We start from the raw sequence: 14,242 nt of genomic DNA, 5'->3' as shown, positions 1-14,242 counted from the left end.
TAGTTGATACTTATTCAATTCCAGGCAACGTCGGGTTTCGCTGCTAGTAATATATATACATATATATATATATATATATATATATATATATATATATATATATATATATATATATAAAGCTTAAAAGTAAAAATTATTCCCAACTCACATTTAGGTAAAATGCACTTTCGTAAATAATTGAATTCATTCAAGACGTATCGCAAAAACAAAAAAAATTACACACACACACACGCACACACACACATATATATATATATATATATATATATATATATATATATGTGCCTGTTTCTCACCTGACTACAACTTGGATGTCTTCAAGTCCAACATAAACAAATTCCTGATAAACTGGCCACCTAAGTAAGATACTTTATCAGTTCTCCATTACTAACGATTACTACGATACTCTCCCATTGATTACTGTACACGCAATAACCCTTATCCCCGAGTGGCTTCCGGGCCTTGATAAGTGGTGACCTCCATGTAAAAAAAATATATAAGTAGTTCGTCGATCAGAACTGTCTATAGATGAAGCATCCTTAGCCTAATTGTACTGAGCTGTTTGTTGCTAAAACGAAAAATGTGAGCAAAAGTCACAAATATGTGTTGTCCATGAACTGTTGGCAATATTTGCTTCCCAGCAGCAACGTTCATCCTCCTCTCTCTCTTTCTCTCTCTCTCTCTCTATATATATATATATATATACCCCACCCCACTACCCCAAGACAAAAATAGAAAATTCCTTATATTTAATATAGATTCCTATTACCCCTCTATTTCACCAAACCTCTTCGAGGAAGCACTAGTACTAGCTAGAAAACTAACAAAGATAACAAAATTAGAATTAGACATTATAAGATTAGCAAGAAGAACTCTAATTAAATATGATAAAAAAAACTATGGACCAGAAAGAACAAAAATCTCAACTTCGACGTCACAATGGGGTCCCCGGATAGTGCACAAGTAGCCGACTTTGTAGGCCTTTATATACTAAATGAACTACATAAAAAGATTCCAGGACTAAGAGGAGGACTATACCGGGATGATGCATTATTCTACTTGAACTCAACAAATAGGTTATTTGAAAAAAAAAAACAAAAAATTAAACAATTCTTCAGTAAACTGAACCTAGATATAACAATAGGCCCAAACCACAAATGTGTAAACTTCTTAGACATAACCCTGAATCTAGATAACAATTCCTATAAACCCTACCATAAACCTAACCAAACGCTATTCTACATAGATCACAAGTCCAACCATCCGAATAGTATGAAAAAAGCACTTATACCTAGCATCTCAAAAAGAATATCCAAAATATCACAAAATGAAGAATTATTCAATAAAAACAAGGAATATTACAACCAAGCCTTAGCTAGATCAGGATATAAAGAACAAATTAAATTTGTTAAGGAAACTCAAAACAATAACATAAGTACAGAAAGAACAATAAACAATGCAAATGTAATATCTTACAACATGTCGATGAGGAAATATAAAAAAGGAAAACAAAGAGCAAAAACAAATGAAAACATAAAACATACAATAAACACGAAAAAGAAAAATGAAAAGATAGATAATAAAACTTGTAATAGTTAAAAAGAAAAATAGAAGGAAGAGCCAGACCATATAACAATTGACATCCCAGGGGAATTTTACTAAAGTGAGGCGGCATGGCTTTGGAAATCTTTCTACCCGAATACAATGTCCAGCATGTTAAAAATATACCTTTTGTTGTAAAAATCTAATGGATAAACATCTGAAGAAGTTGGTGAGGACAGGATATTTTTATGGAAACATAATTCGTAAAATTGCCTGCCCATTAATGAAACAGCAGTAATGGAAAAATCCAGGAAATGAACGAAGGTTATGAAAAAGAAAACCTGAGTCTTTGAATTTTCAACAAAATTTTACACTATATATATATATATATATATATATGATGTATATATGATGTATATATACACACACACACACACACACAAGGTGGAACGCTAAAATTGTCGCCATAGAAAAGCCATGATTCCATTTCCATTTGATGAAGACCGGTTTACGTTTTCTGTTGCAGACTACCTACCAGTTGACCAGTTGTGTCCAAATCCCAAAACCAAGAACCTTCTATGATGTCTGAAAGTGACACAATGTTCAACGAGTGCGATCGGAGATGTGCCGCTGTACAACTCAGGCTCTCTATCAATCCAAGTTATGACATCAGGACCATTACCAGTACCCTCAAAATGTATCACTGGATTGCCACAAAGAACAGAGACGTGCCCATGGTGATGAAAAACAAGTTTCTGGCTACGGTTATGGTCTTCAGTGAGGTTTCAAGTAAGGGCCACATCATGCCACCTCACATCTTCAAAGTCTGCTTGAAAGTTAGCACCAAAGTGTACCTGGATGTACTGAAGAGTATGGTGATCCCCTAGTCCAATACATGGCTGCTGGCAGTCTCTGCGTGTGGCAGCAGGACTCGGTGCTGGCTCACAAGTCCAAAGAGACTCAGGCTTGACTTCGGAACGAGTGCTATGAATTTGTACCCTTCTCTCACTGCCCCCCTCCGCCTCCTCACCTGATCTAAACCTGCTGAACTACTTTGTTTGGTAATACGTCGAGAACATCACCAACATGACCTCCCACAACAACAAAGCCAGTCCATCGAGTATTCACCAAGCACCTGCAAACATTTGTGGCAAAAAGGCATGCTCCCAGTTCTTGATTCGTATCGAGGTGCTGATTGAGGCTGAAGGCGGCTACATTGATTAGATGTCAGTTCTATTACATAATCAAGTTACCTGAATTGATTGTTTCAATACAAATTTCAAAATTGTTTATAAACCATGGTAGTGGCATTCTTTTCCGGGTTGACAAAAAAGTTATTGTGGTTTTTAACTTTCAAATTCAGATGAACATATCTCGGATGAAGCAAAAATTTATTGTTTGAAATAAGCACCATCAGAATCAACACACTTTTGTCAATGCAAAAAAAAAAAAAAATGTATTTATGTCAGTAACGTAAAAATCTTGCATTCCGGTGGCGATGAAGTTGTTGAAGGCGTTTTTGATATCGCTTAGGTTTTTCAAACATTTCTTATATAGAAAGTTGTCAAGATGCTTGAAAAAGTGGTAGTCGATAGGTGAGAGGTTTGAAGAGTATGGTGGATGAGGCAGAATTTCATAGCCTAATTTGTTCAATTTCAACAGGGTCAGTTTAGCAATATGTGGTCGAGTATTGTCGTGGAGGAGAATTAAGCATTTTCTGTTGAAAAATGCTGGGTATTGTTGTCGAAGTTTCTACTGCATGTAACCACGTTGTTGACAGTACTTCACCGCCGTAATAGTTTCGCCTGCATTAAAAAAAAATAATGGATGGGACCAGTCGCAGACCACCAAACAGTCAGCATGATCTTCTTTTGGTGCAACTCAGGCTTCAGGAAATGTTGTGGAACTTTGTCAGCATCTAACCACTGAGCTGAGCATCGCCGATTGTTGTAAAGAACCCTCTTTTCATAGCATATCACAACCCGACCAAGAAACGGGTCGTTCTTGCTGCATAAAAGAAGGGAAGATAAAACTTCATAACAGCGTTTCTTTTTGATTATCGTTCAGTTCGTGAGGCACCCATTATGAAGTTATTTGTCTGTTCAATCCCTCTCAAGTGGTTGGAAATCGTTGTATACACTACGTCTAATTCAGAAGCAAGTTCTTGAATAGTTGTACATGGATTGGCTTCGACTAAGGCTCTTAATTGATCGTTGTCAACATCCGATGGCCGACCACTATGCCCATCATCTTCAAGACTCTCATCTCCACCATGAAATTTCTTAAACCACCATTGTGCTGTGCGTTCAGTAGTAGTTTCTGGGCCAAACACTTCATTGATATTACGAGTTGCTTCAGCAGCTTTTCGGCCTAGCTTGAATTGAAATAAGGAAATTGTGCGAATTTGCTTTTTTTCCATCTTGTATTCGACGTTCTTAAGAGAAGACAATTGTTTTAAAACGATTGTAATTTAAATGATTAGATAGAACAAAAAACGTTCTTTAAAATAATATATAAAGTAAAGGTATTATAGCGAAAACTTATTTGAAAATACATCATTTGAAATCAGAATGAAAAATTCTAAAAGAACTTTTGCATCAATTTTATAGCTATTCATGCAATATTGGCTTGGACAGCAGATACTATACACAGATAGTAAGAATCCAAAATGAAACGCTTGCCAAAATCAATGCATTTAAAATGACTCACGTTGCAATTTGATCTGAATTCTTCAAATGGCTTTTGCTTTATTAGTGAAGACATTTCACTTATGCTTAGCAATCAAAGAACTTTCATGTTGGATTTGGCAGATTGGTTCCAAAGTCAAATCGTCTTCTGTTTCATATCTATCTATCTATCTATCTATATATATATATATATATATATATATATATATATATTTTAATTACATTTTCACCCCAAACAAGGCATATTGCCACTTTGATGTAGGGGGCTGCTATCAGGGACATAAGCTACAGGGAAACTATGTGGGGAGTTGGGCAGCAAGGTGTCGGTTCACATTACACTTGAACTTCTGCATGTCAGTCCAGTTGGGGAAGCAGAGACACAGAAAGGAATTCCAAAGTCTAGCAGTTCTGGGGAAGAAACTATTAGAGTAGAAGCTCTCTTAAATCTAGGAATCTCTACTGTGTAGGGGTGGGATTTAGCTGCTTGTCGGATTTGTCAGGGGTATTTACGTCAAGGGGGCACAAGTGTTTGCAGTTCGTTAGAGCATTCACCATTAAAATACTTGTAGAACAGGCAAAGGGATGCAACATTTCGTCGATGGGACAGAAGCTGAAGCTTAGATGACGGTTCAGCACCTTTCAGGTTGGCGACTCTCTTTTGAACCTTGTCTAGGAGCAAAAGACTAGTAGCAGATGCACCAGCCCAAATATGACAACAATACTCCATACATGGGGGAATAGACTCGAAATTTGATATACAGGGATTTGGGAAAATCTTTTTAATTGGTTTTCAGCCAGAAATTTGGTTGTTAAGGGGTCAAAGTTCCAAGATTTGACCTTTGAGAACTCTACCAAACTCCTCCACCAATTTTGGGTATAAACACTTGAAATTTTAGATATAGGTTCCTTGGACATGGATCTAACTTAATAACTTGATTTGAGCCCAAAACAACAAATGTTAAGGGGTCATAACAGGGGTCTAAGTTTGAAAAAATTTGAACTTTGCAGTCTCTACCAAATTACTCAGATAATTTCCGGTCTAAACATTTGAAATTTGACATAAAGGGTATTCAGAGATAGGGCAAGCATTTTAATTGGTTTGGGTCGAAAATTTGAGCTACAAATATATAAATCTATGTATGTATATTTGCATGTCTGCCTAAAACTTTCGACAGAGTCGAAAGATTTTCACAAGATCAGCATCGTTTTGAAGCTCGACCCTTCAGACGACAAATACCGAAAAATTGGCTAAAAACATTAATTTCTTCACCCTCAACTGGGCACTTTTCTACAGGGAGTGGTCGCTTTTTTCGCCAATATTTTTGAAATTCATTCCCTCGTTTTGATTGTCTAGCCTTAATTTAAACCTACGTCACTTCCAGTTTAGTGGTGGTCGTAACAGCAAAGACGTCACGTTACTTTCCTGTTCTTTTCCTCCTTTGTGGTACAGGTTCGAGGCTGCGCAAACATATTTACTAGTAAATATACCCCTCGCCCGTCAATTATATAACATAATTAGATGGGGGGCTAATTTTACATCTTTTTCAAATAATTTTATGCACATCAAATTTTAATTTTCTTAATTTATTTCTTTTTACATTTATTTTTTATGAATGATATATTCAAACGTATGATCTTCCAGTGGTTGAAAGATCAAGAGAGGCCAGGAAATAAAAAGCGTTTACTTGTGTCTTAAGCACCTTGCTTAATTATATTAACGTTTGCCTAGGCTCCATAGCTTTCTGTTTTCACGTTCCGTCAATCACTGGAGGCCTTTATAACCTCTGTCTGAAACGTTTGTTTTCCAATATAACCTCCGTATATATTTCAGCAATAAATAATGGCCCCCATTCTCTCTTAAGAGACAATGAATAACCCCTGTAAGGATAGCTGCACATGTAATTATGAGGCAAGGTTGCACAATCCCAAGTTTCACCTTTCCTTAGGAGACACTGCTTGATTCTAGTGGCATGGAGAAATCCAGGACAACTCGAAACAATGCCGAGATAAGCAGAGAGCACATACAACACTTGGTATTCACAAATGGTCACCCATTTAGTATTGACTAGGCTCAATCTAACATGAAAAGGATTTTTCGAATAATTTTATTCACATCAAATTTTGCAGCAATATATACTAGCCTCTATTTATAAATAAATGTACCTCTCCCCCATGAATAATCAGCATTTTAGATGTGGATTGACTTAAAATCTTTTTTGAGATAATTGTACTTTAATGAATTATTATTTGTATTATTTGGACTCTTGTTCTTGTCTTGATTGTTATATTCACAATATTGTGGTCGATGTAACCACCGACCTTCTTCAGGTGTATCTTGTCCAAGTCGGGTATCTTTCTGTCAAGTTGGTTTCGTTGTTTTTGTTTTACGGCATATCAACCCTTTTCAGGTTATTTATTGCCGAATCCAAAGATTTTGAAGAAAAATTTTTTAATAAAATATAATTTTTTTCAAGTCAGTTTCAATTTAACCCATAGTTGGGACCCTAACAGGTACTACTACTTCCAGTCAGAGTGGACCTGGGAGCAATGGCAATTAAAGGGTGGTTCCACACTCCCCAAAGCCCGCAAGCTGGGGCCTCACCATCGGCTATAGTTTAAGGTCATATCCAGGACCGTTTCTGTAAAATTCAGGAATCTGCATGGAATTTCTGCCAAAACCTGTGGCGTAGTGGATAAAGTATTTCAGTTGTAAAAGTTACACTTTTGCAGAGGTTGAAGGTTTAATCCTTAGTGCGTGTGAAAATAAACATACATTTACGAATTAATGCGGACTTCTACCATTGGAACGTCATGGTTGATGAAAGGTGAATATGCTAATCCTACAGATTAAATATATAATTCCATTCAAAATTCTGTGCAGATTCTCGAGTCTGGCATGATACACCTGAAGATGTTCAGAGGTTACATCAACCTGAAACCTTGTAAAAATGGCACTTAAGATGAGAACAGTAATTCAAAGAATCTAAACAATATAAATAAATTTATATTGTTATGCAAATATTTTAGTTCGGTTTACCGGTTTTGTGGTATATCAACCCTAAGGTCTTAAGTAATTTGCGATTCGAAGGTTGGAAGTTGCATCGACTGAAACGTTGTGAAAATCAAACTCAAGATGAGAACAGTAGTTTGATGGATCCAAATGATACAAATAACCAATCTTCATCTAAAAAATTCAGAAATTAATCGGTTTCAGACAGATACCAAATCTCCATTGGTATTTTCTTATTCTATAGTCACAGCTTATCAAGGTGTGGAAACTATTCAAGGATAAAAGTTAATGGGTGTCAAGTGAGACAACACTGATGATCGGTGATGGTGGAAATTGAATGAGTTAATTTATTCTAGGGGACGGCTCATCAAGAACTTGTTATTGTTATAGTTAACTGGGAAGTATCGCTGCAGTACTGTGTTCCACAGACGAGCAGTTGCAGGGAAAAAAAGTTTTGCTTATGGAATTTTCATTTAGATTTAGGCAATTCCTGATTATGGTTGTAGCTAGTCGAGTGTTTGCCAGACAGATACCAAAACAAAAATAAAGTTTCAATGTATTATTTCATTTTTTCAGACTACTGTTCTCATTGTGAGTGTTATTTTTAGAACGTTTCAGTCGATGTAATCTTCAAGTTTCTTTAGGTGCATGTTTTCGAACTTGGGAATCTTTCTATCAGAACTCGGAAATCTGCATGAAATTTCAAACAGGACCCTTTATTTTATCTACGAGGGTAGCATGCTCTCGTTTTGTTGGCCATATCAGACGGAAACGTTGTGAAAATAACACTGAAGATGAGAATCCAAACAATAAAAATAACCAATCCTCATCTCAAAAGTTCAGAAATTTGAAAACATTTTTTTAATTTAATTCATTTTTTTACATTTTTCTTATTTTTTTAAGCCATTTTTTTTAACCAAGTTTTTATATTTTTTAATTTCATGCTAATTGCAAATTTTCATTGTCCTTTTTTTGTTTTCTGATTTCACAGTTTGCCATGCAAACAAAACACTGCTTGAAATTAATGATAGCAAAGTGTTCAAATTCAATGCACAGATGGCGATACGTAGCAATAATCAGTTGTATTCAGAAAAATTATTCTCTAATATTTAACACTGAAAATTACCATACTAACCGTATAGTTATACAAACACACATGTATTTAAATATTATGAAATGTATAGTTCAGGGGGAGATAACTTGAATATATTCAAGAGAGAAGTTTCTAATGATTGTGAGTTACGATGGCTATCAAAAAAAATTGACGCCAAGATATTGTTACAGTTACAGCTTTCATAGACATTTATGCTGATGATACTACCATCTATGGTAGCATATCAAAGACCGTAAATGACCAAGTTCTCTCAGATTCTCTCTCCTCTGATCTTGAGCATGTGGTACAATGGGGAAAGAGGTGACTGGTTACTTTTAATGCATCTAAATCCAAGCTTTTATCTTTACATGATCAACGTTCTGATCCCCATCTGACATCAATTAAAATTATTGGCTCTCCTCTTGGGGAGGCCTCATGTTTTGACAAGCTTCTGGGTTTGACCTTTACTCCTGATCTGAAATGGAACACATACATCAAATCTGTTACCAAGGCTGCTGGAAAAATGGTGAGATCCTTCTATCGATCCAGTAGATATCTCACTGCTGATGCAATTTTCTATCTATATAAGAGCCAAGTACGCCCAAGGATGGAGTACTATTACCAGATCTGGGCAGAAGCTGCTAGAAAGGACTTATTCTGCCTTGACAGAGTTCAAAATAGACTTCATAGCCTCATAGGGGATATCCTTTTCTCTTCCCGGCAACCTCTTTCTCACAGAAGATATGTTGCGAGTTTGTCTCTGCTTTATCATTATTTACATGGCAAGTGCTCGACTGAGCTCCAATCTATGGTGCCCTCTCGTCAAACTTTCACGAGAAACACTCGTCTAGCTATAAACACTATCAATAATTTCCCTCCACTCTCTATCTGTGCCTAAACCTAAACGTAGATTCCATGAACAAAGCTTCTTTCTTAGAACTGCACGCCTATGAAATTGTCTTCCGTTTTCCTGCTTTCCAGCTGACTACAATATGGCTATCTTCAAGTCTAACGTAAACAGGTTCTTGATGAGCCGTTCCACTTAAGTTAACAAATTTACCGAATTTCCATTACTAACGATTACTCTATTGTCCCATTGACTACTGTACACTCTTTAACCCTTATCCTTGAATGGCCTCTGGGCCTTGATAAGTGGTGTTACCTATGTAAAAAAACGAAGCTGTGTTCAATTTAAGGGAGGTAATTTTATTTTAATCACGGTTTTCATTTTCCTGTTTTGTAACAGAGTGCATATAAATGCATGTGAAAAAACTAGCAGCAGCCAAAGGATAGCTGGCTAGCAAAAATATTAGCAGCAGCAGCTATTGAAGCCCGTATGCAAATTAGCAAGTGTGCGTGAGCTTGCATCACAAGAAAAGGAAAGGAAAATACATGACAAGTAGCATGCCAAACAAGATGGACATGCAAAGTCGAGGGTGAGAAAGCGCTGGCTGACGCCTGGCGCAAGGTGGTGAGGAGAAAGACTTTTAAAAAGCACATGTGTTTGCGAAATAAAATCTTTGAAAATATAATGAAATGCGTTGTTTTGGAAGAACCACGAATAAATGCATTTCATTTGCACTTTAAAAAAAAAGTGCTGAGTGTGATTTTTATTTATTTCCTGTTTTATTTAGTTGTTCATTTGTGACGGTACCAAACAGCGTGTGGGTCCAAGAGGTTTGGAATGTAACAACACAGTTCGAGTGTAACGACCAGATTACATTTATTATTTTTTTTACCTTTATTTTCTTATTTTTCATACTCTTTTTTTTTCACCGAATTTCTATTTTTTTTATTTTCAATTAAGTTTTTTTCAATTTTTTTCTCATTTCGCAATCCGTCATACAAACTAAACACTATTGATAGCAAAGATTAAGAATTCAGTATCAAAAATTATTATGACTTCGCAAATCTAATTATTTCTATTTGGAAAATTATATTTAATTTTTATTGCCCCGACAAATAGAAGGGTAACCTGTAAATTCACCCTTGCCCGTTTGTTCCGTTTGCACTTTTCTCAATAACTACGCCTTGGAATTTTTGGAAATTTTGCACAAACATTAAACATGAGATGAGCAAAAGAGTAACAGAGCACATTTTCCGGTTGCTCCCCTAAGGGTTCTTATTTCAGGTTAAAATTGACACTTTTGTGCTTATTAAAAAAAAAAAATGATGCCTTGAAGTTTTATAAAACTTTCTGAAAAGTTGTAACTAACTGATTTCTATATAATTTTGTTTGTCTATACTTCGCAATAACTCTTGGGTGTGCCCCAGGGGCTTTTTTAGGGCTAATAAAAACACTCCATTTTTGAAACCATTTTACCATATTTGTCCAAAATTTTCTGTGTATGTCTATTTAGTAGTTTTGCATGACGCTGCATTCAAATTTAAATATATTAAGGTCTTGGGGACTTTTAAGGCTAAATGTGGGGAAGGGGGGGGGCAAATGATAGCCTTAGTCATATTTTTTTTTTGCATGGTGCAAAACTCAAACTTACATATGTTAAGGCCTAAAACTGCACTGTTTGTTCATTTTCACAAAGATTTAACGTCTCCTGGGGACTTTTAGGGCAAAATGGGGGAGGAGGCAAATGCGGAACTTAGTCATTTTTTATGCCTCGTTCACTGTGCACTCACGGGGGACCATGCATGTTTCACTTGTTGACATTGAAATTTACCGCACTAAACCTATCTTTACCCACACGAATCTAAATATTAAAAAAAAAAATGTATAATCTAAGGGAGATAACTTGGATATATTCAAGAAAGATGACTTGTAATAATTCTGAGCCACGACTTCTATAAAATTCTTTGTATTTAAATGTGAATTTGAAATCTTTTTTTTGGGGGGGGTAATTTTATTTTAATCAACTTTTTCATTTTTTTTTATTTTATTCATTTTTTTTTTTCATTTTTTTCTCTCCTTATTCTTTATATTTTTTAAACCAAATTTTTATTTTATTAACTTCTTTCCGATTGCAGTGTTTTTTTTTATTTTTTTATTTTTTTTTTCAGTCAGCAATACATTCAACTTTTGACTACATAATTTCTGCACAATTTGCAATTTACCCACACGGGTCTAAATGTTGAAAATATAATTCAAGGAAGATAACGTGGATAAATCAAGAAAGATGGCTTGTAATTATTCTCAACCACCATTTTTAATCAGTTCTTCGTATTTAAATGTGAATTAATTTGAAATCAATTTTGAAAAGAGTAGGGATAATTTTATTTTAATCAACTTTTTTGCATTTTTTATTTTATTAATTTTTTTTTAACATTTTTTCTCCTTATTTTTTAAACAAAATTTTTATTTTAATTTTTAATTTCCTTTCAATTGCAGTGTTCTTTTTTTCTCTCTCCTTTTGTTGTCTGCAGTGCATCAAACTGTTGAGTGCATAATACTTGCAGGTCGAACACAATTTGCAATTTATGATGTCATCAGCTGACATTCACTACTAAATTATTATCAACAGATGTGAGACTGACTGGAAGCCAAATTGGAGGAAGACGAATATTTAAAAGAAAAAAATAGTGTTGAAAAATAAAGTAAAAATTGGTAATCATAGAAATGTAAAAATTGCGCGTGTAAAAAATATTTTATTCAATAATGAGAATCTAAAAAAAGGGCATGTCGCATAAAAATTGAAGAATTAGAATTTTAGCCTCTCTTTCATTTAATTAAAACAAACGACATTCTTCAATACTAATAAATGGGGAAAATGTGCTTCCCCAATGTTCTCATTAATCTATATAATTATAAAACTCAGCGAACCGTCTGAGCTTGCTTGCTTGAATTTTGTCTTCGACGATCGGGCGTTTCCATCTTTTCAAAAAGGGATGATAGATGAATTTATATAAATATATGCATATGTGTGTGGACTAGAATCTAAGAAATGAGGGCGGAGAGTTATATGTTTTGGGTTCGATTCTAGCTGATGGCACTCAAGTCAAATATATATTTTTTTCAATTTTGATCTCACTATTATACATTAGGTACAATATGATAATCAATAAAGAATTGTCTCTATAATAATATATACAAATTAAAATAAAGTAAAAATCGATGACCATAGACACATGAAATTACGCGTGTAAAAAATATTTTATTCAATAATTGAAACAAATGACATTCTTCAATACTAGTTAACAATGAGGAAAATGTGCTTCCCCAATGTTCTCATTAATATTTACATAAAATCACAGACTTACGAGCAATTTAATCCTTTATATATGAATTAATAAATATTAAATGTATCTATTAATAGGATAGAGTGTGTTATTCATTTTGTGTGTCACTCTTACATCCGAGCGACTGTCACTTAATTGTTATGGATTTCCATTTCTTGTAATAATTGATTTTACCAAGAATTCTTCATAAGTTTTGGTTTCAGTTTCGATTATAACTGATGGCACACAATTCATTTTCTTTTCTTATAATTATGGCTGAAGGAACCCAAGTTATATATATAAGCATATTCTTTTCATAAAATTTTTATTTTGGTTTGATCCAAGCTAATACACCAACCATGATCTTTGTCCTATAATGGTTTATACTGTTGCTCCATACCCCCCCCCCGTTTAATCTGTAACTTTTTAAAAATTATTTTTAGTTATTTTTTTTTTAATTATTTTTAATTCGTTTTTAAGATTATATATTAAACAGTAGTGTGTGTTTTACACTTACATTCGGGTTGTTTGTTATGAACTTCCATTTCTTGTAATAATTTTACCAAGAATTCTTCATAAGTTTTGGTTTCAGTTTTAGCTTATGGCACACAATTCATTTTCTTTTCTTATAATTATGGCTGAAGGAACCCAAGTTATATATATAAACATACTTTTTTCATAAAATTTTTATTTTGGTTTCGATCCAAGCTAATGCACCCAAGTCATATGGATATATTTGTTTTATTTTTGAAATCACAACTTTCATAATATATAAAAATCGATTGAACATTAACTCTATAATAATATATACAAAATCTGCAAGAATTAAAATATCTTATTTAAGCGTACTTTACAACCGGGCTTTACCGGGCGTTCGTGCTAGTTTAGATAAAGTCTTTTGCAGGTTTAACAAAAAAGCTACAATAATATCAAAGCGTCTCGATTTACACTGAACATTTATACAGAATGCCAGCATCAATATATTACATATGTAAAATATGGAATTTTCACAGGTCCTGCTGGTTTTTAATTAGTTTTTAAAAATGCTTAACTTTTGAAGATCAAAGAATAAAATTTAGAGTCAGCGGATGCAGTATCAGACTCCGATTCCTAGGATTCCAAACTTCCTGTAAATGAGTGATGATCCGAAGGAGCTAGCTCAAGAGAATATGGTTTCGGTTCCAATTATAGCTGATGGCACTCTAATAATCTATTTTTTTAATAAACAATTTTACCAAGAATTCTTCATAAGTTTTGGTTTAGATTTCGATTATAATTGGATCCATCACCCAGAACCTATTTTTGGCACTTCTTTTACAGCCATAAAACGTTTCGATAAAGGTGCAGTATCTTTCCACTCTCAAAAAATCTTTTAAAATTATCACTATTATCGGTTTAAAATTCCAAGAAACGAGTAATTTCCCAGATATGAAAAAATTATAGTTTCAAAAAATGGCAGATCCCTTTTCTATATCAATTTAACGTAAAATGAATACCCATTTCATGGCCACTCTTTTTTTTTTTTTGGTGGGGGGTTTGTTATTTTTTTAGGGGTGGTGTTTATTGTGACGGGATAAACCAACACAAGACCTACCTACAAAAAATTGTTTTCTATAGGTTTTTTGGATGTGCTGAAAACGAATATCGCATTTAAATTTTCCTTAATAATAAGTATTTTTCCAGGTTTTAAGCAAAAAATATTCGCGCTTGCACATACAACAATGGCCACCACTTATAAGG

The 14,242-nt window shown here is 34.2% G+C and overlaps 1 protein-coding gene across 8 annotated transcripts in view; it reads right to left on the bottom strand.

Moving 5' to 3' along the window:
• Positions 1-14,242, bottom strand: part of LOC145255614 (pleckstrin homology domain-containing family H member 2-like) — a 1,732,783-nt gene that overhangs the window by 1,037,175 nt on the left and 681,366 nt on the right. The gene's annotated exons all lie outside the window — the stretch shown is intronic.

Source organism: Euprymna scolopes, chromosome 31 (genome assembly GCF_053919585.1).
Source record: "Euprymna scolopes isolate OS-2025 chromosome 31, ASM5391958v1, whole genome shotgun sequence".
NCBI classification, from domain to species: Eukaryota; Metazoa; Mollusca; class Cephalopoda; order Sepiida; family Sepiolidae; genus Euprymna; species Euprymna scolopes.
The sequence above is the reverse complement of the archived record's forward strand: the minus strand, read 5'-3'. Positions and strand labels throughout refer to the sequence as shown.